Source organism: Mus musculus, chromosome 13, assembly GCF_000001635.26.
Source record: "Mus musculus strain C57BL/6J chromosome 13, GRCm38.p6 C57BL/6J".
NCBI classification, from domain to species: Eukaryota; Metazoa; Chordata; class Mammalia; order Rodentia; family Muridae; genus Mus; species Mus musculus.
The window spans coordinates 119,866,007-119,888,835 of record NC_000079.6 but is presented as its reverse complement, the minus strand read 5'-3'; the positions used below and the strand labels follow the sequence as shown (position 1 = coordinate 119,888,835).

The following is a 22,829-nucleotide window of genomic DNA, read 5'->3' as shown; positions in this document are numbered from 1 at the left end:
AAATAGGGGCGAAGTCAATTAATATCACCTAACAATTTTTGAAAATCATTTAAAGTTTTTAAGTTGTCCCTGCGAATAACTATCTTCTGAGGGAAAACAGCTTGATTTGTAAGTCTAAAACCCAAATAATTATAAGGATCCTGAGTTTGTATCTTCTCAGGAGCTACTTGTAGTCCTTTATCAGCGAAGACATTTTATAAATCGCCATAACACAATAGCAAATCCTGGGGGTCTTTTCCCCCGCCATCAAGACATCATCTGTGTAATGAATGATGTAAATCATAGGCCATTGTTGTCTCACAGGCTGAATGGCTTGTGCCACAAACTTTTGACATAAGGTAGGACAATTCACCATGCCCTGTGGGAGAACTGTCCATTGATATCTCTTCATAGGATCTTTAAAATTAATAGAAGGAACACTGAAAGTAATTCCTTCACAATCCTCAGGATGTAAAGGATTAGTAAAGAAACAATCCTTCAGATCTACCACAATTTTATAATATCCTTGAGGAATGGCTACCAGAAACGAAGGCCCAGGTTGTAAAGCTCTCATAGTATCATGGTTTCATTAACCTTTCTTAGATCTTGTAACAATCTCGATTTACCAGATTTTTTTCTTGATAACAAAAATTGGAGTATTCCAACAAGACTGAGATTCTACTAAATGCCCTGCCTCTAATTGCTCCTGCACTAGTGAAAAGGCAGCTTCTATTTTCTCTTTAGGTAAAGACCACTGATCAACCCACACCGGAATATCATTAAGTCATTTAATTTTATCAACATGGGATGCAGGCAAGATAGTGGCCATTACTGAAAATACCCCAAACCTCTTGGGTTAGAGTGAGTTTAGGACCTTCAAAAGTCTTAATACCTTGTCCTTTCTTTCCTAGCCCATGACCAGGCAAAAATCCTTATCTGAGCATCTGCTTGATCACTGCCTCATTAGGACTGCACATTATAATACCCATCTGTGACAAGAGATCTCTTCCCCACAGGGTAACAGGAAAATTTGACATAACATATGGCTTAATTTGTCCTGAATTGCCTTCCTCATCTCTCCAGGTTAGCAATTTGGAGCTTTGTTTTGGGTTATTGGAATAACCAATTCCTTGAAGGTGAGTAAGCGTATCAGACAAAGGCCAAGTTGAAGGCCAATCTTGTCCTCTAATAATTGTTACATCAGCTCTAGTATCTATTAATCCTTCAAAGCCTTTTCCTTCAATTGTCAATTTAAGGTTAGGTCTCTGATTAGTAATAGATTGAACCCAATACACACCAGAGGAACCAAAGCCATCTTGTTCTCTCTCATTCTTAACAAATCTGGATGGTAGCAGATGCAAAGGAACTAAGACAAGTTGAGCAATTCTTTGATTAGCAGATACAGTTATAACACCATGAGGGGAAGCAGCCATGATTTTAATTTCTCCCTCATAATCATTATCTATAACACCTGAATAAATCTGCAGGACTTTGACAATAGAACTGCTTTGTCCTAAAAGAAATTCACAAGTTTATGCAGGTAGAGGTCCAAAAACTCCTGTAGGCAGAGTCTGAACTCCCATTTCTGGGGTTAATACTGTGTGGGTGGTGGAACAGAGGTTCAATCCTGCACTTCCTGGGGTTGCCCTGACAAGTTAAAAAATGGTTTTCTTTGGCTGGGCAGCAGCTTCATGGTCCCATAAGCTGCTTACTGTGGGTATTTCAGGGCCTGGGGCGGGCCCCTCCTCTCGTTTCCTGGCAACGGATGGCCTGGAATGTCTGACTTGGATTTACACACCCTAGCCCAAAGGTTGCCCTTCCTGTATCGAGGACAAACTCCTGGAGCATGGCCTGCTTGCCCACTCTAGGCACCTTTATTCTTAGGACAGTCATTTTTAAAATGACCCAAACTTCCACACTTAAAACATGCATAATTCCCTTGTTTCTGTGAAAGCATTGCTTATATGGTGGTTCCTTGCAAAGCCGTGGCGAAAGCCAAACCATCATTATATGATGGCCCAATCTCTGCACAAAGATGGATATATCCCACTAAATCCGTCTGTCCTTTGTACAGTTGGATAGCGGTTCGACACACTGCTTTAGCATTCTCATAAGCCAATTGCATAATGAAAGGACTTCCTGTGTCAGAGTCTCCAAGACTTTTACTAGCTACTATTAATAGCCTATCCTCAAAGTTCTGGTAAAGCTCATCAGGACACTGCCCAATGCTGGCTAAACTTCCACCAAGATCCCCTTTAGCTGGAATTGTTTCCAAGCACTGTGGGCAGCCATAGCAACCTGCTCATACACTCCAACAGGACAACCAATCTGATTAGCATTGCCTTCATATCAACCTCCTCCTAAAAGCATGTTAATATCCCAGTCTGGATTACCTGTCTGAGCATTTAAAGACGCAGTTTTCTTACTGGCTTCTTGCCATTCAGAATCCCAAAGTAAGAAATCTCCTCCTGACAAAGTAGCCTTAAGTAGAGTCTTCCAATCTGGGGGGTTAAGTGTGACTCCATGACAGTATCCAAGAATGCTTGTGTAAAAGGAGCTCTGGGGCCATATTGTGAAACACCTGTTTTTAACTCCTTCATCACCTTGAAATCCAAAGTCTGGTATTGTCTGACTCTGTTATTTTGCTGGTCAATTATCTCAACTACAGGAAAGGCTAGCACTTCTGATGTATCTTGCCCTTCCCCACAAACCTGACCCACAGCTCTTTCTAGAGGAGATTGGTACATTTCAGAGGAGTTGTTCTCCCCTGTATGTGACACCCTTTTTAGCTCCCAAAGCTCATTAGTCAATTTCTGCAACTTAATTTCAAACTCTAATTTACTTAGTTGCATGCCCATTTGAGTAGCATCTATAGTGGAGGCCATAGGTGGAACGGAAGGTTTGCGACACCAATTCTTATCAAAATATTTGGTGGCTCCTCTTTCTGAATGATCTTCCTTGTCTAAAGTTAGTTCATCATTAGAGTCTCTATATCTTTCTAATTTAGGGTTGAGAGGGCCCCTTTCTGAGAAAGTCCTCTCTGACAGGTGCTCTTCCTGAGATTCTTCAAGCTCTGTCTGGGTACTATCTGACACCTGCGAGATAGCCTTTTCAAGAGCATCTTTTTTACAAGTGCCCAGAGGCAAAGGGTGAAATTATCTGCCTGGGTGTTTTTCAAAGCTTTTCCAACTCTCTCCCAGGTTCTCTTATCTAAAGTTTTTTTCTTCTCTGAACCTTGGGCAGCAAGAATCTATCTTATCTGAAAATTTTTCTAACAATTGTTCTTCAAACCCTACTCCTCTCACCTGAAGCAGATCTTGAAGGCTGCGGACAATTGCCTGTTTGGAATTTTCTAGTCCCATATTTCGCTGAAAAACCTTAAGTGGAATCAGCACCAGGCCAGCACTGTTCCAACTTATCCCATATCCTATCGCACCTCCAGCAACACTTTAAAAAATGAAGTTTAAAGCCAGCACTAGCATAAATACCTGTTGCTCACTGTGCCCGATATGATCTTCTTGTTCTTCTCTTCTCGTGGAGCTCCACATAAGACAGCGGTCCCTCAGTTTACCCCGCCATTTTCAGGTCTGAGTTCGTAGCACCAATCTGTAACTGTAAGCCACCTGCAGCTTACATGAACCAGGAACTCCTGAAAGGCAGGCTGGGGCTGAAAGAGACTAGATGGTGAGAAAAGAATGAGGCCAAGACAATTTTTGCTCTGATCAAGGCATACTTTATTTATTTATTTATTTATTTATCAGAAATAAGAGCATTCATTTGCAGCAATTGATTAAGTATAACTCCTCAAGAATTAACACCATTATGTGGAAACAGAATCTAAGATCACCAAGAACAATTTTTTTTTCAATTTGACATGCACATTCTCTAAAAATACCAAAATATTATCCCAAGCCATTACTGGTTTGAATATATAAAGAACAAGATTATATAGCCAATCATTCTTATGTAAGGCCTGTAATCTATCTGAGATATAAATCCAGCATGGCATTGCCTAAAGAGGTCTTGTCCAGGCAATCTAGAACAATTTATTAAATGTCCAAAAACAGTCTTCTTAAAATAACAGCATTTTTATGAGTTGTATATGCATAAACAATTGCAAATTTGAGAATTTATAGTATCTGAGGGATGAACAATTTTAAGCAATTGTAAGCTCTGAGATATAATATTGACAATTAATATACAAATTAAAGCTTGATTATTCAACATTTTAAAACACCATCTACAGCACACAATTTAATTATCTGTGCTGAATAAGGAGGAAACTCAAAAGAATAAGCGTGTGATCCAATTCACATATACTTTTCTCCCATAGAAGGGCTGTTTTTAAACATAGTAAATGGGATGCATGTGTGACTGAATTTATAGAAGGTACAAAAGCATGCATAAAAACAATTTCAACTTATCTTTAGCATAATAATTATCAACTTTATTTAAAATGATGGTATGCAATAGGCCAAATATCAATATTCTACAATAACCAATTTAATTGCTGTTTGGAACAAGAAACAGACACTTTGTCAGGTTCTTAAGACACAATTTTTGTTATAGTTTTTCTAAAATATACAAATTTATCTTACAATTCTTTATTAGCACCACAGCAGCCTTAATAGGATGTTAAAACTTTGCTTTGAGGCAAAGAAAGATGATTTTATGTTAATGTTTTCTCTTGCCAAAGAATTTCTGTGGGCACAATTAATAACCATAACTAAAATAAGCAGCTAGTACTTAATTGCCATTGATTATAATTAATAACAATTATAAAAGCTTTCTTTATTTTCTGCTAAGCCTTTTGTTCTTTCCCAGTTAATTTGTGTCTCTCAAGATAACATCCAACAAAGGTTTAAGTGACTTTAAGACCTTAAGGTGAGGCCTTAGCCAATTAACATCTCCTAGAAGCTTTTGAAAATAAAATTTTGAAGCAAATCAAATTTTCGTTCTTAGATTTTCTGTACCACAACTTTATGGTATAACTAAAACCCTAAATATTATAAAGATATTGCCTCTGAATCTTTTCTGGAGCAACAACTACACCCCATAACTTTAAAACTCATTATGTGAGAGCAAAGATTTGAAATAAACTTCTCTTGAGAGGCATTGGTTAATAAAATACTTTCCACTTAGGAAACAATATGCACTGAAAGATTCAAAGTCTTAGCTTCTTGTATTGAAGCAGAGACAATAAAATTTTTTCTTACATAACATAAAGCTATATTAGCCATACCTAGAGGCAAAATTTTCCAGAGATCACCAGTTCACTAGAATCAAACCCTTTACAATTATCAAGATGCAAAGGAAAAAAAAAAACCTTTAAATCTATAACTTTACATGAAGTAGGCAAGCCAGATTATAATGCCTTCTTAAATTCTACAGTCTGATTGACCTTTTATAAATTTTGAATTTGAACTTTATTTAGAAGAACATCTGGATAGATCTGCAACTGTGTTCTTTTACCTAATGAGAAATTTCCCTGAAGGCAGCAAAACCCAATTTCAAATCAATTTATCATCTTTAGAATCAATATTAGAAACATTACTGTCATGTTACAAAGTTTGGCTGCCAATCTATACCTATGAATGCATGACACTGCAAATTTTAATGCTTCATTAAAGAGACATTGTTTTAAATCTTACCTTTAAGTCTACCTTTTAGGATAAGAATCACATTAAATATTATCTCAACTAGAAGTATCCTTAGAGGCCTAGTTTTTTGGCCTGCTTTGTGCCACGTGTTTGAAAGACTCCAAACCTGAGTTACCAATTTAAAGCTGTCTTGCTACCAATGTTACACCCTTTTAATCATACCCAATAACTTATAAGCTAATATTCTATGATGAAGACACGCAGAGCATATTATACCTTTAAGACCAGTAAAAACCAAGTTAAGTGGCTACAGGAATCTTATAAGTTTAGACCAATCCAAGAATTTTACTTTTTCAAGCTATAATTATAAGATAAGAAGGCACTTTGTCACTTGCTAAACACAATAATCACGATTGCAGAGAATTTTCTAGGAAAATACTATCAGTTTATTTGCCTTAGAACCAAGAGGTTGCAGGCTCCTTTTCTTTAAAAGCAGTTTTTCCAGCAGTGGCTCCCCTGCTGTGCTTGATTCTTGGCTAAAGTGTGGGCCACTCTCTGAACATTTAGCTTTGCTGAACCAGCAGATAAAGTCTTAGCCATTTTTATTTTCCAACATGAAACACAAAACATTCAGTCATTCAGACAATGAAACAAAATACACATGAATTGATACTAAACAGATTGGTGCACCAGACATTAGACAACACAAAGAGAGCAGAGAACTTCTGCTGTAGGGGCCAGAGAGAATAAAGCAGGGTGTCCCCCAATTTTCTCTCTGTCTCTGGGAGAGTTTCAAACTCCATTTTCCTCTATTTTATTTTATTTTATTTTATTTTATTTTATTTTATTTTTTTAAACCCTATTCCTCTAGCCTGATGCACATGAACCGGGTATTTCTGGAAGGCAGGCTGGGGCTGAAAGAGACTTAGACTATGAGAAAAGATAATGAAGCCAAGACAAAAATTTCTCTGATCAAGGCCTGTGAGTTTACTAAGAGAGTGTGCTTATAAGGGGGAAGGCCCATCCCTCCCCCGCCCCTGCCCCCTGATGCAGTTTTCGACTGTGGACAACCACCTGTTTTATTATTTTAAACCCTATTCCTCTCGCCTGAAGCAGCTTTAGAAAGCTGCGGACAACCGCCTGATTTCAAGTTTCTAATCCCACACATATTTCGCTGTCAAACCCTAAGTGGAACCAGCGCCAGATCAGCACTGTTCCAACTTAGCCCGTTTCCTATAGCACCTCCAGCAACACTTTAAAAAAATGAAGTTTAAAACCAGCGCTAGCATAAATACCTGTTGCTCAGTGTGCCTGATATGATCATTTAATTCTTTCCTTCTCCTGGAGCTCCTTACAAGACAGCGATTCCCGCCCATCCCTCCCACTTCAACCTCCCCGCCCCCCCCCCGCCCCCATTCCATTCTTGGTGTCTGGAGCCAGCCTGTAGGCGACCTGCAGGATAGGATGTGCCTCCAGAATATCTCAGGGGCCTCTCAGCAGGTAGCAGTGTCTTGGAGGAGAGCAGCAGCAGGTGACAGAATAGAGCCATCTCGGTCTGAAGGCTCCACCCCAGGTGGTCTCATATTCAGTGGCAGCAAGGTCTGAATCAGCCTGCTTCAAGGCTAGGGAAGGCTACAATTGAACACAGGGCCGCCAATGAAGAAGCTAGAGAAAGCACCCAAGGAGCTGAAGGGGTCTGCAACCCTATAGGTGGAACAACAATAGGAACTAACCAGTGCCCCCCAAGAGCGCTTATCTCTAGCTGCATATGTTGCAGAAGATGGCCTAGTCAGCCATCACTGGGAAGAGAGGCCCCTTGGTATTGCAAACTTTATATGCCCCAATACAGGGGAATGCCATGGCCAAGAAGCAGGAGTGGGTAGGTAGGGGAGCAGGGTGGAGGGAGTGTATAGGGAACTTTTGGGATAGCATTTGAAATATATATAAAGAAAATATCTAATTTAAAATGTGTGTGTGTGTGTGTGTGTGTGTGTGTGTGTGTGTATAAGATAAAAAGAAACCCCTGACATGACATTATGAGACAAGGAATATCTCAAGATATCATTGGGTCTGTTTTCTGTTGGCCATCTACTGCTGGGCATGCAACTCTAACCCTAACCCTAATCCTAACTCTAACCCTAATCTTTAAGAGTAGTTTGTTTCCCCAGTGAGACTCCCATGAATAAAACTAAATGTTCATTTATAAGAAAAAAAAAAAAAGAATCTCATTTCTCAATATTGTGTAAACATTGCTCCCCATTTCTCCCTGGTTGGTCAATAAAGCTAGCTTATCAGCCAATGACTGAGCAGGAGGAGAGAATAGGGCTGGACTTCCTCCCAACCAGGTGAGGGGACAGGAGACAGACATAGGGATTCAGCCAAGGAGAGAGAGTTCAGGAGATACCATGAGAAAACACCTGAAGCAGAAAGAGGCAGATCAATACTAAAATGCAAGTATCATGAGGATGTTGACCAGGAGGTAGACAGATTAGCCTAGAGGAGTTGTTGTGCAGTTAAAGCTTGATAAATAAATATAATAGTCCAGTCTCAATTATTTGGGAGCTAGTTTGGTTAAGAGAAAAACTGTAACATACTTATCATAAAACCACTAATGAGTATTGACGATAGTAACCCTAATATTTTCTAGAAACGCCCCATTTGAGAAGAATAAGATGCCATATATGTGTACAAATGCAGGGAAAAAAAGGAAGAGTTTCATGCCAACATATTAATAATAGCTACAGTCCGCTTAGCGGCAGGTGCTGAGTTTATGGGTCAGTGAAATCATCTTTACTCATCTATAATGAATATGTATTACTAATTAAAATACAAATTTCAAACATTTTAGAGTGTTCATAACATGTAGATTCCATTTATTCTTATTTTCAGCCTAATTTTCAGGGGGGAAAATGCAGATCTGGCCTTTAATACATAGTTAATATTTATGATGGTCCTCCATCAAAGATATGCATTCATCAAAGAGTAATTAAATCAAACATTCCCAATTCTGTTTAACATTAAGTCTGCAACAGTAGACAATCCACAAACCAAAATAATCATTTTTTTTTTTTTTTGCTATAAAACTGGAAATGCTTTTACCATTCCTGCCTCACAACATCTCTAAGGATAATACAGCTGTTTAGCTATTTAATGGGGGAAATACAGTCTTTAAACTGATGCTTTGTGCGGTCATCGGAGTCGAGTCCTTTGCTCTAGTTGCTAGGACACAACACTGCGCTTCTTGTAGTACAACCTCCTGGGTCTGACTGGTCCAGGCTTAGGTCTGGCCCTGACCCAGCTGGAGGAATTCAAGATTTTATTTATGCTATGGCAGCAGAATAAGGCAGAATAAGAATAACTCATGACGACTTTTTTACAAAGGACAAGTACACCCAGGCGATCCCAAAGAGCAAAAGCCACAAGCAAACAGCTTCAAAGTGCTGAGCTCCTGCAGGGAGGGGAGGTTGGAGAGAGGGTTGAGCCTGCAGACTTCAGCTAGTGCCTTTAGTTGCTGCCCTGAATTTCACCTGCATGTGTTCCAGCCTATCAGCCACTGCCAGGAAGTCGGACTTAATTAGGGTGAAAACTGATTCTTGAATGTTTCATGGATTGTATCTCTTGTTCTTATGACAAGAAATGTTATAATTTAAATATACCCAGAATTCGGCTGGAAAACAAGTTTTATACATCTAAGAGTTGAAAGACATAGTGAGATCATTTCAAATGGAATCCAAGCATTTGTGAGCAGAGTGCAGGCGTGTGGGGAGGATAATGAGTAGATGTAGTTCTTTATAGACAGTGAGTTCCTTGCCGAGTTGCCTCAGTTACCATGGTAACATTAGACATGCTAAGCCTCATCTTAATGGCAGCATAGTACTCCAGGCTGTGATTCATGTAATTATTATACAAACTTTATTTCCAAGTTTTTGCTACTTTTAATAGTATTATGATCACTACATTTAAAAAGAAAATTCCTCATTTCAGATGATGCCTTAAGACAACATCCAGAGTGAAATTATACTCATAAACATTTTAAAATTATTTTCTAAAGGGTTGTAATTTTCTTCTACTAGCAACATATAAATGCCTACTTCCTTCTGAATTTATTCATTTTAGGACTCATTTGAGCTCTTGCTCTCTCCCCCTCCTGCCCCATCCCCCAATCCCCAGACTTCATTCACTTTTTATTTTTTACATAGAAACCCTTATGTGGTTGCCATACCCAGAGCCTGGGTCCTCTGAACAGAGACCCTGGTGTGGGTTTTCACAAGATGGCCAGTGAACTCCTGATAAGGAGACTTGGTGAACACAGTCTCCTTCTAGAGGTCGGGGTGGGGGGTGGGGGAGAGGTGTGTGTGTGTGAAATGGCTGTAGATCTTGGAGGTAGCATCAAAGGGTGCCTCAGCAAAGCTGCCCAGGGTGGCAGTTGTAGCCCCTGGCTTCGGTCACGAATACCAGGTATCAGCAACAGTTTCTTGGGCACAGGAGCAGAGATAATGTCAGCATTTCTGGACCAGGGAAGAGACACACCAGCAGAGTCACCTTGCATGGAACAGCTTGGGGCATGACCATCTTGTTCTCCTGGTTGCTTTTCTGCACATCGAGAATGGAAAGTTTGGCGAACACAATTGCCTCTCAGATGGCAGTGGCTACCTCCCTGGCACACTTAACACACCAAGAGCAACATGACCTTTGCACTCCCCAATAGCCACAAAGCCTTGAACCTGGTCCACCGTCTGCTTTGAGTCTGCTTCTGCACTGGCACCATCTTTACAACTTCATCTTTCAGGGATGCGCCCAGGGAAAAGTCGGTGATTTCAGATTCCTTAATGGGCAGGGAGAACAGGTAACTCTGCTCCAGGGGCTTGATCCTCACGTCCTCATCCAGGTGGCCCAGGGATCCACTCCTTGTCTTTGGTTATAGCTCCATTGCCACAGCCTCTACCACAACTGTGGCCCCAAGACCCATTGGACCGGCGTTTTCACCATTTGATGTTTTCCAGAAGGAGGAGGAGGAAGAGAAAGGAAGGAAGAGGAGAAGAAGGAGGAAGAAGAAAGAAGGAGGAGGAAAAGGGAGGGGGAATTGGAGGAGAAAAAGAAAGGAGGAGGGGAGGGGAGGAGGAAAGAGAAGGAGGAGGAAGAAGCAAGGAAGGGGGAGGAGGAAGGAGAGGAGAGGAGAGAGAAGGAGGAGCGAGAGGAGGAGGAGGAAGGAGAACTCATTTGTTCTTTAAAACTGAAGTCACAAAGCTTTAACTAATATTTGTGACTTTGTAGCCACAAAGATGTCTCAGTGGTTACCGATGACTGCAGCTAAGCCTGATGACCTGAATTCCATTCCCAGAACCTACCTGTAGGAGAAAACCCACTCCCTCCGATTCTCTGTGTAGCCCTGGCTGTCCTGGAACTCGCTCTGCAGTCCAGGCTGGTCTCTAACTCAGAATCTGCCTGCTACTGGGATTAAAGGTGTCTCTTTTTAAGACAAAGTCTTACTATGAAGCAGTCATGACTGGCCTCAAACTCATAGAGACCTACTTGCTTCTCGATCTCCAGTGCTGGGATTAAAGGAATATACTACCATGTCGGTCCCTTTTTTTTTTTTTTTTTTTTTTTTTTTTTTTTTTTTTTCACATCCTGATTTTAACCTGCAGTTGAGACCAATGGCATTTCAGTGACTTTGAACAAGAAGGAACTTTAGGTCGGGACAGAAGTACTTTTAAACTTATTGTATTAGCCATCCTCTGATCTAAACACAGGGAGTTAGATAATACTTGTTCACCTTCTGGCTGGAGAGATGGCTTAGTGGTTAAGAAAACTGACTGCTCTTCTGAAGGTCCTGAGTTCAATCCCAGCAACCACATGGTGGCTCACAACTATCCGTAATGAGATCCAATGCCCTCTTCTGGTGTGTCTGAAAACAGCTACAGTGTACTTACATATAATAAATAAATAAACTTTAAAAAAAATACTTGTTCACCTTCATTAATTCTACCTTACTTCTGACATCATGCCTGTCATCATGAAATTAGATTTCCCTCTGCTTAGCAAGAAGGGTGGGGCTGTTTCTATAATATTGAGAGCCTGTTTCTGTGGTTGGAAGGGCTCTGCAGCCTGAAGACTTGGCACAGCTGGGTGGCAAGATGGCATCTGTGCAGTAGAACATTGTAGAGAATCAAGTTTGTTCCCTTGAAGTTGCAAGCTGGATTTGTCATGCAAGCTTAAAGTTTGCTCGCCAACCTTGCAATCATTAACCAGTGAGAGCCCTCTGAGGCCATATTTATGAGGACAACAGTACAAAGGACTGGGTTTTCTGACATGAGGAAAGTATCTGAAGTGTCTCTTCCCTGCACAGCATACGTAAATAACAAGGGAGGCTAAGGCTGAGTTGAGTCTCTACAGAAGCTGTCCGGGCAGGTGCAGGGCAGACTAGTGTAACAGGTCAGGGGATGCATATGCAAAGGCGACAAGGACAGAAATCAGACATTTACATCAAGATTCACAACAATAGCAAAATTACAGTTACGAACTAGCAACAAAATAATTTTACGGTTGGGGGTCACCACAACATGAGGAACTGTGTTAAGGGATCACAGCATTGGGAAGGTTGAGACCCACTAGTTTTAGTCACTGTTCTATTGCTGTGAAGAAACACCATGACCAAGGAAATTCTTATGAAAGAAAGCATTTAACCAGGGGCTTGCTTGAAGTTCTAGAGATGTAGTTCACTATCATGGCAGGAAGCATGGCAAGAGTGGTGCTGGAAATGTAACGACTACATCCTGACCTGCAGGCAGACAGAAAGACCGTGCCTGGCATGGGTCTTTGAAATCTTAGAGTACACCACACGTCCTCCAGCAACGTCACACCTCCCAGTCCTTCTATTCCTATCTGGGAGTTCCACTCCCTCGTGATTATATGAGCCCGTGGGGTCGTCCTTATTCAAACCACCACAGGCATAGAAACTTCTTGTTTTGATTTGTTTGTTTTTGTTCAAGATCTCGCTGTCTGTATAGCCCAGGCTGGCCTGGAACTTACTCTGTAGACCAGGCTGACCTCAAACTCAGAGATCTGCCTGCTGGTTTTATAGAATTTAAGGTGTGTACCACCATGTCCAACCTGGCACATAAACTTTAATCTTCACTCTCAAAGCAGAGTGGGCTCTGCTGACTCCTCCTCTCAATCTACAACTCCATCTTAGTATCTTAGACTCTTTCCCCTTCGGCTGATCAAAGGGAAGAGTCTTCTAACCTTTTGCCTGGAGGGTGGGGGTCAGACTTGGAACTGTAGTTGCTGCATCCCCTGGGGACAATGTGCCATCCCTCCAGCTGCCCAGCTCTTTGACTCTGCTTTATATTATGAGCAAAGAAATATCTAGTCTTCAGGGGTCTGTAGCCTCAGACACTCCAGGAGTGGAGCAAAAGTTAGAGTTCAGAATTCGAGAACTCAAAAATCTTACCCCAATCCCCAGGAGGCTGAAGGAAAAAAAAATAAAACACCTTTTTCCCCCACACCACCCCATTTATGTATCTGACCCAACAGGAAATGAGTTCCACATGTGTTTCTTTCTTAAATTATTAATATACACCCTGCCACATTAGCTCAGCCTATGAAACCATGGAAGCCCATTGCATGACTTTACCATCCATTAAGGAATGCCTTCATAAATATTTGTCTTCTTTTTTATGTAGTTTGTAGGGCATGCCAAATAAGGAGCTTGCAACGAGACAGTAAATGCTCTGCTGAACACTTCACAGAAGCCTGCGCCCATGTCCACAGTAAGGGAGGGGAGGACTTTAGCTTAAGTGCCTGACAACTCACATTTGCAAGTCATTCCATGGCACTTTGATAATGGCAGTAATTATATTTCCAATGCCACTTGGAAAACTTTATATTATCTGCGTTTGGAAAATATTTGTGATTTTCTGAGGGGCGCGCTATCACTACCGTCAACTTAAGTTCCCAGTTCTCTTGGGAACACGAAGGTCTGCCATCTATTTAACTTTCAAAGATATGTCTCTGTACAGGCTCAGTCTTTTCTGAGTCCTGGTCTAAATGTCTCCTTTTGGTTTGTTTTTTTTTTTAAGATTTTTATTTTTGGGGTGTGTATGTATGTATGTCTGTGGATCTGTGTGTGGGTAGGTACACGTGTAGGTGTGCCCAAAGCTCTTGTGTGAGACAAGAGCTTTCCAGTCCCCTTGGAGCTGGGTTACAGGTAACTCAGGTTCTGGGAATTGAAGTTGGGTCCTCTGGAAAAGCAATGAGCACTCTTAACTGCCGAGCCATCTTCCAGCCCCACAGACACCTCATTTACAAGACTGTTTTCTGTGCTAAGGAGACAGGTCCAAACACTTCTTTTAAAGAGGTCCAAATTGATCTAAAAGTCTACCAGGTTTTCAGTCAGACTGTCTCCCTACTTAAAGTCCAGGATGTCACCTAGGTAAGCACACTTGCCTTGAAAGAATTTGTAGTTTCTGCTATGGAAAAAGATCCAATGTCTTTTGGAACTGTTCTAAAAGACACCAGAGATCTTAGTGTTGCCATGCTTTCCGTCACAGTGACAATACAGAGAGTCCCACCTGGCTGTGCCTTTCCCAACACACTCAGCAAAACAGCCCAGCTCAGACATTCCTCACGAAGAGCCCATGTATCTGTTAGGGGCTTCTCTGCATTGCTTTGCAATCACGAGCACAACTCACATCCAAATTAACTCCATTCAACTCTGCTTCCAGCTCCTGACACTTCCTTTCAACCCAGTACCTCTCTCTGCTAGGTCCTCACCAATAAACCATCAATACGTGGTAAGTCTGTTCACTTGCTTTATATCAATAGAGTGTTCCACTTCAGTCTCTACTGAGTCTCTCCCATTGTCATTTTACCACAAATGAGTCATGCCTTCTCTTCTTAATCAGGACAGGAAATGTTCTATATAGTGCAGGCTTATATTTCCCTTACTCAGAGGCTTTACATAATGATGAAGTCTCACACATTTCTAACCAAAGTGGAGGAGATGAAGAAAAAAATGAAGCAAAGGACAGAGAAGCCAGAAGCTGCATAGCACGAGTTATTCCAGAATCTTGTTGCCACTATCACCTAGACATAAGGACACCTTCTGAACTTCATCAAGCTCCATGAATTCCAAGAAGAATTAACAAGAATTAACAAGAAGTCTGGGGGTGGAGAAGCAGAGACAGCTTAGCAGTTAAGGGCGTGCACCTCTCTTCCAGACGACCTATACTCAATTCCCAGCACCCATGCCCAGTAAGTCACAAAGGCCTGTAAGTCTAGATGCAGAGGGTCTGAAGCCCTCTTTTGTACTCTGCAGGTATCTGCACATGCATGGCATGCACTCACCTACATACACACACACACACACACACACACGGTAGCACATAAACAAAAATAAATAATAAAAAATATATGTGTAATATTTAATATTTAATATATTTATTTATAATATATATAATAAAATATGTATAATAAATAATGAAAGAAAAAGATTTTTTTCAAAATCAAATATCTGCTTGCCAAAGCTCCTATTACTGCTGCTGGTTCCACACTAGCATGCTGAAAATGAGCTACTAATCAAGATCACTGCTCAGCTTCCTTTAGAGGCAGAGCCCCTAGAACTTGTATCATGATACCTTTCTCATTGAATTAACATTTTTCTGTTGATGATTTACTTTGCTTTCAAGGCAAAAATAATATTGTGTTGTTAACAACAAACAAATTGTACCCAGAAAGACAACCTTTGGAGACACCATTGTTCTTTTTCTTGGGGGTGTAGGGCAGGAGAGCGTCTTGATGGACCACTTCGGAAGTATTTACAAAGAGGAGGAGGAGGAAGAAGAAAAGGATGACTACGAACTATAGTGTTCATCAGTAGTTAAGCATATTAACAAAACTCTGGTAAAGGTAGAAAGAATGTTAACACCCAAAATTTGCCACTTTGGCTTAACAATTATTTTGTGCTGAAAAGCCAGGCGGGGCTACATAGTAAGATCTTGTGTAGAAAAGAAAGAACAGAAATTCAAAAGTGGCAGGTGTGGAGGATTGGTGTGGCACATTGGCCTGGCTCCTAGATGGCCTGGCTCTGGCGTTCTGCAGCACGAGCCCTTGAGAGGACACGGGTCTCAGGGTATCAGCACCTGCCTGCTGCCTTTACATCCCATCCTGTGCAGACCACCATGGATGTGCAGGCGCAGAGGCCACCTTTGTTGGAAGTGAAGAGGAACACAGAGCTGAAGACAACTCTGGTCAAGTCCTCCTCCCAACTGCTCGTGTCAGCAAGCAGGCTCAAGAGGGGTCCTGACCAGATGGAGGGTGCCTTGGAGCGCGCAAAGAAATGGACATGAGGCATGGGTGCAGTGACCAAAGTTGACACATCCCGCCCCAGAGGACCACTCCTCAGCACAGTGTCACAGACCCAAGGCCACACTGCAGCTCAGAAAGGCCCTAAGGGCCGGGCGTGGTGGCACACGCCTTTAATCCCAGCACTCGGGAGGCAGAGGCAGGCAGATTTCTGAGTTCCCGGCCAGCCTGGTTGGTCTACAAAGTGAGTTCCAGGACAGCCAAACTCTGTCTCAAAAAAAAAAAAAAAAAAAAAAAAAAAAAAAAAAAAGGCCCTAAGAAGACAGGACCTCGTGGGTGCTCTACTGTTGGTACAGTGCTGAGGAACCAGAAGCCAGCTCCCGCTGCTTCTGCCCAGAAGCCTGGCACATCCACTGATCCCGTGGTGGAAAGGAAGAGACCTGGCAAACGCCCTGCCTGGGACCTGACGGGCCAGTTGTGTGACCTCAGTGAAGAGTTGAAACGCTTTTAGGAGAAGACTCAAACGCTGGAACAGGAGAACTGGGAACTTCGGAAGCAACTCAGAGAGGTCCAGGAGCAGGCCATGACCCTGGGGACAGAGCGGAACACCCTGGAAAGGGAGCTGGCCAGTGTATGCTCCTGAGGTGAGCAGGAACAGCAGAGGCTGGAGACACTGAGTGCAGGTGTCTTGGAGCTGGAGGAATGTCTGGGTACCACGGAAAGACTGGTTCAGAAGCTTCAGAGAGAGCGGCTGCAATTACAGGAGGAGCAGAGCACACTGAGCACCCAACTGGAAGAGCAGCCAAGCTCTGTCAAGCAGCCAAGAAGAGGTGGTGTGTCTTCGGCAGAAGACTGAAGCCCAGATGGCCTTACTGGCTGAGCAAGGAGACTGGCTCTATGGGTTAGAGATGGAACGGTGGTGACTCCACAACCAGCTGCAGGAACTGAAGGGCAATATCCGGGTGTTCTGCCACGTGCGCCCTATCCTCACAGGGGAATCCACTCCATCTCCTGGCTTCCTCGTGTTTCCTCCTGGCCCTGTTGGACCCTCTGATCCCCCGACTTGCCTTAACCTCTCACAGTCTGATGATCTGCGCTCCACCCTGACTGGGGCACCAGCACCCACTACCCACCATGATTTCTCCTTTGATCGGATGTTCCTGCCAGGAAGCAAGCTGGAGGAAGTGTTTGAGGAGATCTCCATGCTTGTCCAGTCAGCACCAGATGGCTACTCTGTGTACATTTTTGCCTATGGACAGACAGGCAGTGGCAAGACCTTCACTATGGAAGGTGGGCCTAGGGGAGACCCCCAATTGGAAGGGCTGATCCCTCAGGTCATGCGGCATCTGTTCTCTGTGGCCCAAGAGATGAGTGGCCAGGGCTGAACATACAGTTTTGTGGCGAATTATGTAGAGATCTACAATGAGACCTTTCGAGACCTGCTAGCTACTGGGCCCCGCAAGGGACAAGGGGGCGAGTGTGAGATTCGTCGGGCAAGCCCAGGGAGTGAGGAGCTTACTGTCACCAATGCACTATATGTCCCTGTTTCCTGTGAGAAAGAGGTGGAGACTCTGCTCCATTTGGCTCATCAGAACCGGGCTGTGGCCCGCACTGCCCAGAATAAGAGGTCATCATGGAATTATAGTGTGTTTGTATTAGTCAGGGTTCTCTAGAGTCACAGAACTTATGGATAGTCTCTAGATAATAAAGGAATTTATTGATGACTTACAGTCGGCAGCTCAATTCCCAACAATCGTTCAGTCACAGCTGTGAATGGAAGTCCAAGGATCTAGCAGTTACTCAGTCTCACGCAGCAAGCAGGCGAAGGAGCAGGAGCAAGAGCTAGACTCCCCTCTTCCAATGTCCTTATATTGTCTCCAGCAAAAGGTGTAGCCCAGATTAAAGGTGTGTTCCACCACACCTTTAATCCCAGATGAAAGGCATAGCCCAGATTAAAGGTGTGTTCCTTAACTCGGAGATTCAATCTTCTGGAATCCATAGCCACTATGGCTCAAGATCTTCAAACCAAGATCCAGATAAGGATCTCCAAGCCTCCAGATAAGGGTCACTGGTGAGCCTTCCAATTCCGGATTGTAGTTCATTCCAAATATTGTCAAGTTGACAACCAGGAATAGCCACTACAATCCACCCCTTGTCAACTTGACACAAATAATATCTCATGTTCACATGAAACAATAACAAGGTTGTAAATATGCCTAACATGATATAACTATCCCTCGTACAATCGCTAACGCATTAGTAAATTTACAATGGGCATTCATATTACTTTATAATCCTCGTTTCTGCAACTGGTTACGTGGCCTTAATTGGTATTTATAACTACCTTCCTCTACTACCCATTCTGTATTTCCTTCACCTTCAGCCAGCACCTCAGCAGGTCTTGGCTCTTTTCCTGGAGGATTGACCCATACCTTCATTCCTGATGGGTCTGCATCCTTTGTCATCCTGCTTGGATTAGGCTGTTGTAGTTTCCCATTGACTTTAATCACAGGACATGGTAGTACTAAGAGACGCCCTAAGGGATCTCCTACACTCCAGACATAATCTTGCTTACCACCATTGTGAAGAGGTAATCCAATTTCCCCATGGTAATCTGGATCTATCACCCCTCCTAACACTGTTATTCCTTTTTTAGCCTGTTGGTTTAAGGGCATTAGAAGCCCAAAATGACCAGGGGGAAGTCTGAGCTTCCAGTTCAATGAAATGTTTGTTGTAGCTCCTGGTAGGAGCACTCCCCTCTCTGGAGCCAAAACTTCTAAGCCAGCAGAACCTAGAGTTATGGGGACAGGAAGCAAAAATTTTCCTAGAGGGTCACTAGGAGTGATAGTAAGTGGAACTATTCCGTTTTCCACCCCTTGATTCCTGGACCCATGAATCCTGGCTATGGGTGAAACTGTACCATATATCGAGCGCTGATTCAAAGCATATACTGCCTTCTGAAGAACTCTGCCCCAGCCTTCCAAGCTGTTACCACCTAATTGGCGCTGTAACTGCGTCTTCAAAAGGCCATTCCATCTTTCTATCAGCCCAGCTGCTTCAGGATGATGGGGAATGTGGTAAGACCAGTGAATTCCATGATCGTGAGCCCACTGTCGTACTTCTCTGGCTGTGAAATGAGTTCCTTGGTCAGAAGCAATACTGTGTGGAATACCATGACGATAGATGAGGCATTCTGTCAGTCCGTGAATGGTGGTTTTAGCAGAGGCATTACGTGCAGGAAAGGCAAATCCATAACCAGAATAAGTATCTACTCCAGTAAGAACAAAACGCTGTCCTTTCCACGAAGGAAGTGGTCCAATGTAGTCAACCTGCCACCAGGTTGCTGGCTGGTCACCTCGAGGAATGGTGCCATATCTGGGGCTCAGTGTTGGTTTCTGCTGTTGGCAGATCTGGCAATCAGCAGCAGCTGTAGCCAGGTCAGCCTTGGTGAGTGGAAGCCCATGTTGCTGAGCCCAAGCATAACCTCCATCTCGACCACCATGGCCACTTTGTTCATGTGCCCATTGAGCAATGACAGGGATGGCTGGGGAGAGAGGCTGATTGTCCACAGAACGGGTCATCTTATCCACTTGATTATTGAACTCCTCCTCAGCTGAAGTCACCTTTTGGTGAGCATTTACATGGGACACAAATATCTTCACATCCTTTGCCCATTTGGAGAGATCTATCCACATACTTCTTCCCCAGATGTCTTTCTCACCAATTTTCCAATTGTGATCTTTCCAAGTCCCTGACCATCCAGCCAATCCATTGGCTACAGCCCATGAGTCAGTGTATAATCGTACATCTGGCCATTTCTTCTTGCAAACAAACTGTAATACCATGTGTACTGCCCGAAGTTCTGCCCACTGTGAAGATTTCCCTTCACCTGTGTCTTTCAAGGTTGTCCCAGAAAGGGGTTGTAATGCTGCAGCTGTCCACTTCTGGGTGGTGCCTGCATAACGTGCAGAGCCATCAGTAAACCAGGCTCTAGTCTTCTCCTCTTCGGTCAGTTGATCATAGGGAACACCCCATGAGGCTATAGGCGCATGCTTGGCAGCAGATGGCATTGTAACAGGAATAGAAACCATAGGCATTTGAGCAACTTCTTCATGTAACTTGCTTGTGCCTTCAGGACCTGCTCTGGCCCGATCACGTATATACCACTTCCATTTGATAATAGACTGCTGCTGTGCACGTCCCACTTTATGACTTGCAGGGTCTGATAGTACCCAGCTCATGATGGGTAGTTCAGGTCGCATAGTGACTTGGTGTCCTATTGTCAGACGTTCAGTTTCCACTAAGGCCCAATAGCAGGCCAAGAGCTGTTTTTCAAAGGGAGAATAGTTGTCTGCAGATGATGGTAGAGCTTTGCTCCAAAATCCCAAAGGCCTTTTCTGTGATTCACCTACAGGGGCCTGCCAGAGGCTCCAAACAGCATCTCTATCAGCCACAGACACCTCAAGTACCATCGGATCTGCTGGGTCATATGGTCCAAGTGGTAGAGCAGCCTGCACAGCAGCCTGGACCTGTTGAAGGGCCTTCTCCTGTTCCAGGCCCCACACAAAGCTAGCAGCTTTCCGAGTCACTTGGTAAATAGGCCTAAGTAACACACCCAAGTGAGGGATGTGTTGTCTCCAGAATCCAAATAGACCCACTAAACGTTGTGCTTCTTTCTTGGTTGTAGGAGGGGCCAGGTGCAATAACTTATCTTTCACCTTAGAAGGAATATCTCTGCATGCCCCACACCACTGGACTCCTAAGAATTTCACTGAGGTAGATGGTCCTTGAATTTTGGTTGGATTTATTTCCCATCCTCTGATACGCATATGTGTTACCAATGAGTCCAAAGTGGTTGCTACTTCCTGCTCACTTGGTCCAATCAGCATAATGTCATCAATATAGTGCACCAATGTGATATTTTGTGGAAGATCCAAACGATCAAGATCCCTTCTAACTAAATTATGACACAGGGCAGGAGAGTTAATATATCCTTGAGGCAAAACTGTGAAGGTATACTGTTGGCCTTGCCAACTGAAAGCAAATTGCTTCTGGTGGTCCTTATGGACAGGTACTGAGAAGAAGGCATTTGCCAGATCAATAGCTGCATACCAGGTGCCAGGAGATGTGTTAATTTGCTCAAGTAACGAAACTACATCTGGTACAGCAGCTGCAATTGGAGTTACCACCTGATTTAGTTTTCGATAATCAACTGTCATTCTCCATGATCCATCTGTTTTCTGCACTGGCCAGATAGGAGAGTTAAACGGAGATGTGGTGGGAACCACCACCCCTGCATCTTTCAAGTCCTTGATAGTGGCAGTAATTTCTGCAATGCCTCCAGGAATACGATACTGTTTTTGATTCACTATTTTCTTTGGCAGAGGCAACTCTAAAGGCTTCCATTTGGCCTTTCCAACCATAATAGCCCTCACTCTACAGTTCAGGGAACCAATATGAGAATTCTGCCAATTTCTGAGTATATCTATCCCAATTATACATTCTGGAACTGGGGAAATCACCACAGGATGTGTCCGGGGACCTACTGGACCTACTGTGAGTCGGACATCAGTCAAAACTCCATTAATCACCTGCCCTCCATAAGCCCCTACTTTAACTGGAGGGCCACAATGTTTCTTGGGATCCCCTGGGATCAGTGTCAACTCAGAACCAGTATCCAGCAGACCGCGAAAAGTCTGATTATTTCCTTTTCCCCAGTGTACAGTTACCCTTGTAAAAGGCCGTAGGTCCCTCTGGGGAAGAACTGGAGAAAGGGTAACAGCAAAACCTTTGAGTGTCTTATCAAGATCCTTCCTCAGAGGAACCTGGCCACCCCTTCATTCAAGGGGTTCCGGATCTGCAAACTGTCTCAAGTCTGGAAATTGATTCACTGGCCGAGATTGCTGTTTACCACGATCTAATGTAGCCTTTCTTTCATTTGTTTGAGAATTTTTCTGCTTATACAGATCAAACAAATATGCAGTAGGCTTCCTATGTATTTCATTCCTGGAAACACCATGATTGATTAGCCAGTACCAAAGGTCCAAGCGAGTCATGCCATTATAAATTTCACCTCTCCTGTGCTGACCATTACTGGGTATGTTATTATAAACATTCTTTTGTCTATGCTGTCCATTATAATAACTAGGATCACCTTGTCTCCGGCGATTCAATGCTGCCACCTGGCCCTTGTTACCTCGGGATCCAACTAAACCCAGTGAATTTAATTCATCTAATTGAGCAGAAGCATCTCCAATGCTAAGATCTGGCACAAGGAAAAGGGAAAGAACAAAACCCTTCAAATGTGCTGGTGCCCCTCTCACCAATTTGCGTCTTATAGAGCTGGTGAAAGGCATATCTTCTGGACCTTCCCATTGTGGACAATTATGCTTTACACAATATATCCACTCTAGCATTGCAATTTCCCTAAGTCTTAAAATCCCTTCATCAACACTAAGCCATGGAATATCAGGCATCTCCAAGTCATTTCCAGTAGGCCATCTTTTGATAAACACCTCAGCCAACTATTCAAACAAACTTTTGACACCTTTTTTAACTATGCGAGCTTCCGTATTAAACCTAGAATCTCTACTCAGAGGACCCATGTCAATAAACTCAGCCTGCTCTAGTTTTATGTTCCTTCCACCCTTATCCCACACCCTTAAAATCCATTCCCACACATATTCACCAGGTTTCTGCTTGAATGAATTAGCAAACTCATTAAGCTCCTTAGTAGTGTAGCGAATTTCCTCATGGACTACACTTTCTACCTCCCCTCTAGGAGCCTGTTTTGCTTTGAGTCTGGTTACAGGTCTAGAAGAAACTATTGGTGGGCCGTGAGCAGACTCTGCAAAATTAATTTCCTCATGTGGGGAAGGCATTATTTCAAGAGGTGGGGCTGAGGGTACTACTTCCTCAGGTGGGGCAAACCCTTGAGAATCTGAG

General features: G+C 43.1%; 1 pseudogene; it reads left to right on the top strand.

Moving 5' to 3' along the window:
* The first annotated feature begins 15,760 nt into the window (after positions 1 to 15,760).
* On the top strand, positions 15,761 to 17,557 carry Gm21358 (annotated as a pseudogene).
* The last annotated feature ends 5,272 nt before the right edge of the window (positions 17,558 to 22,829 follow it).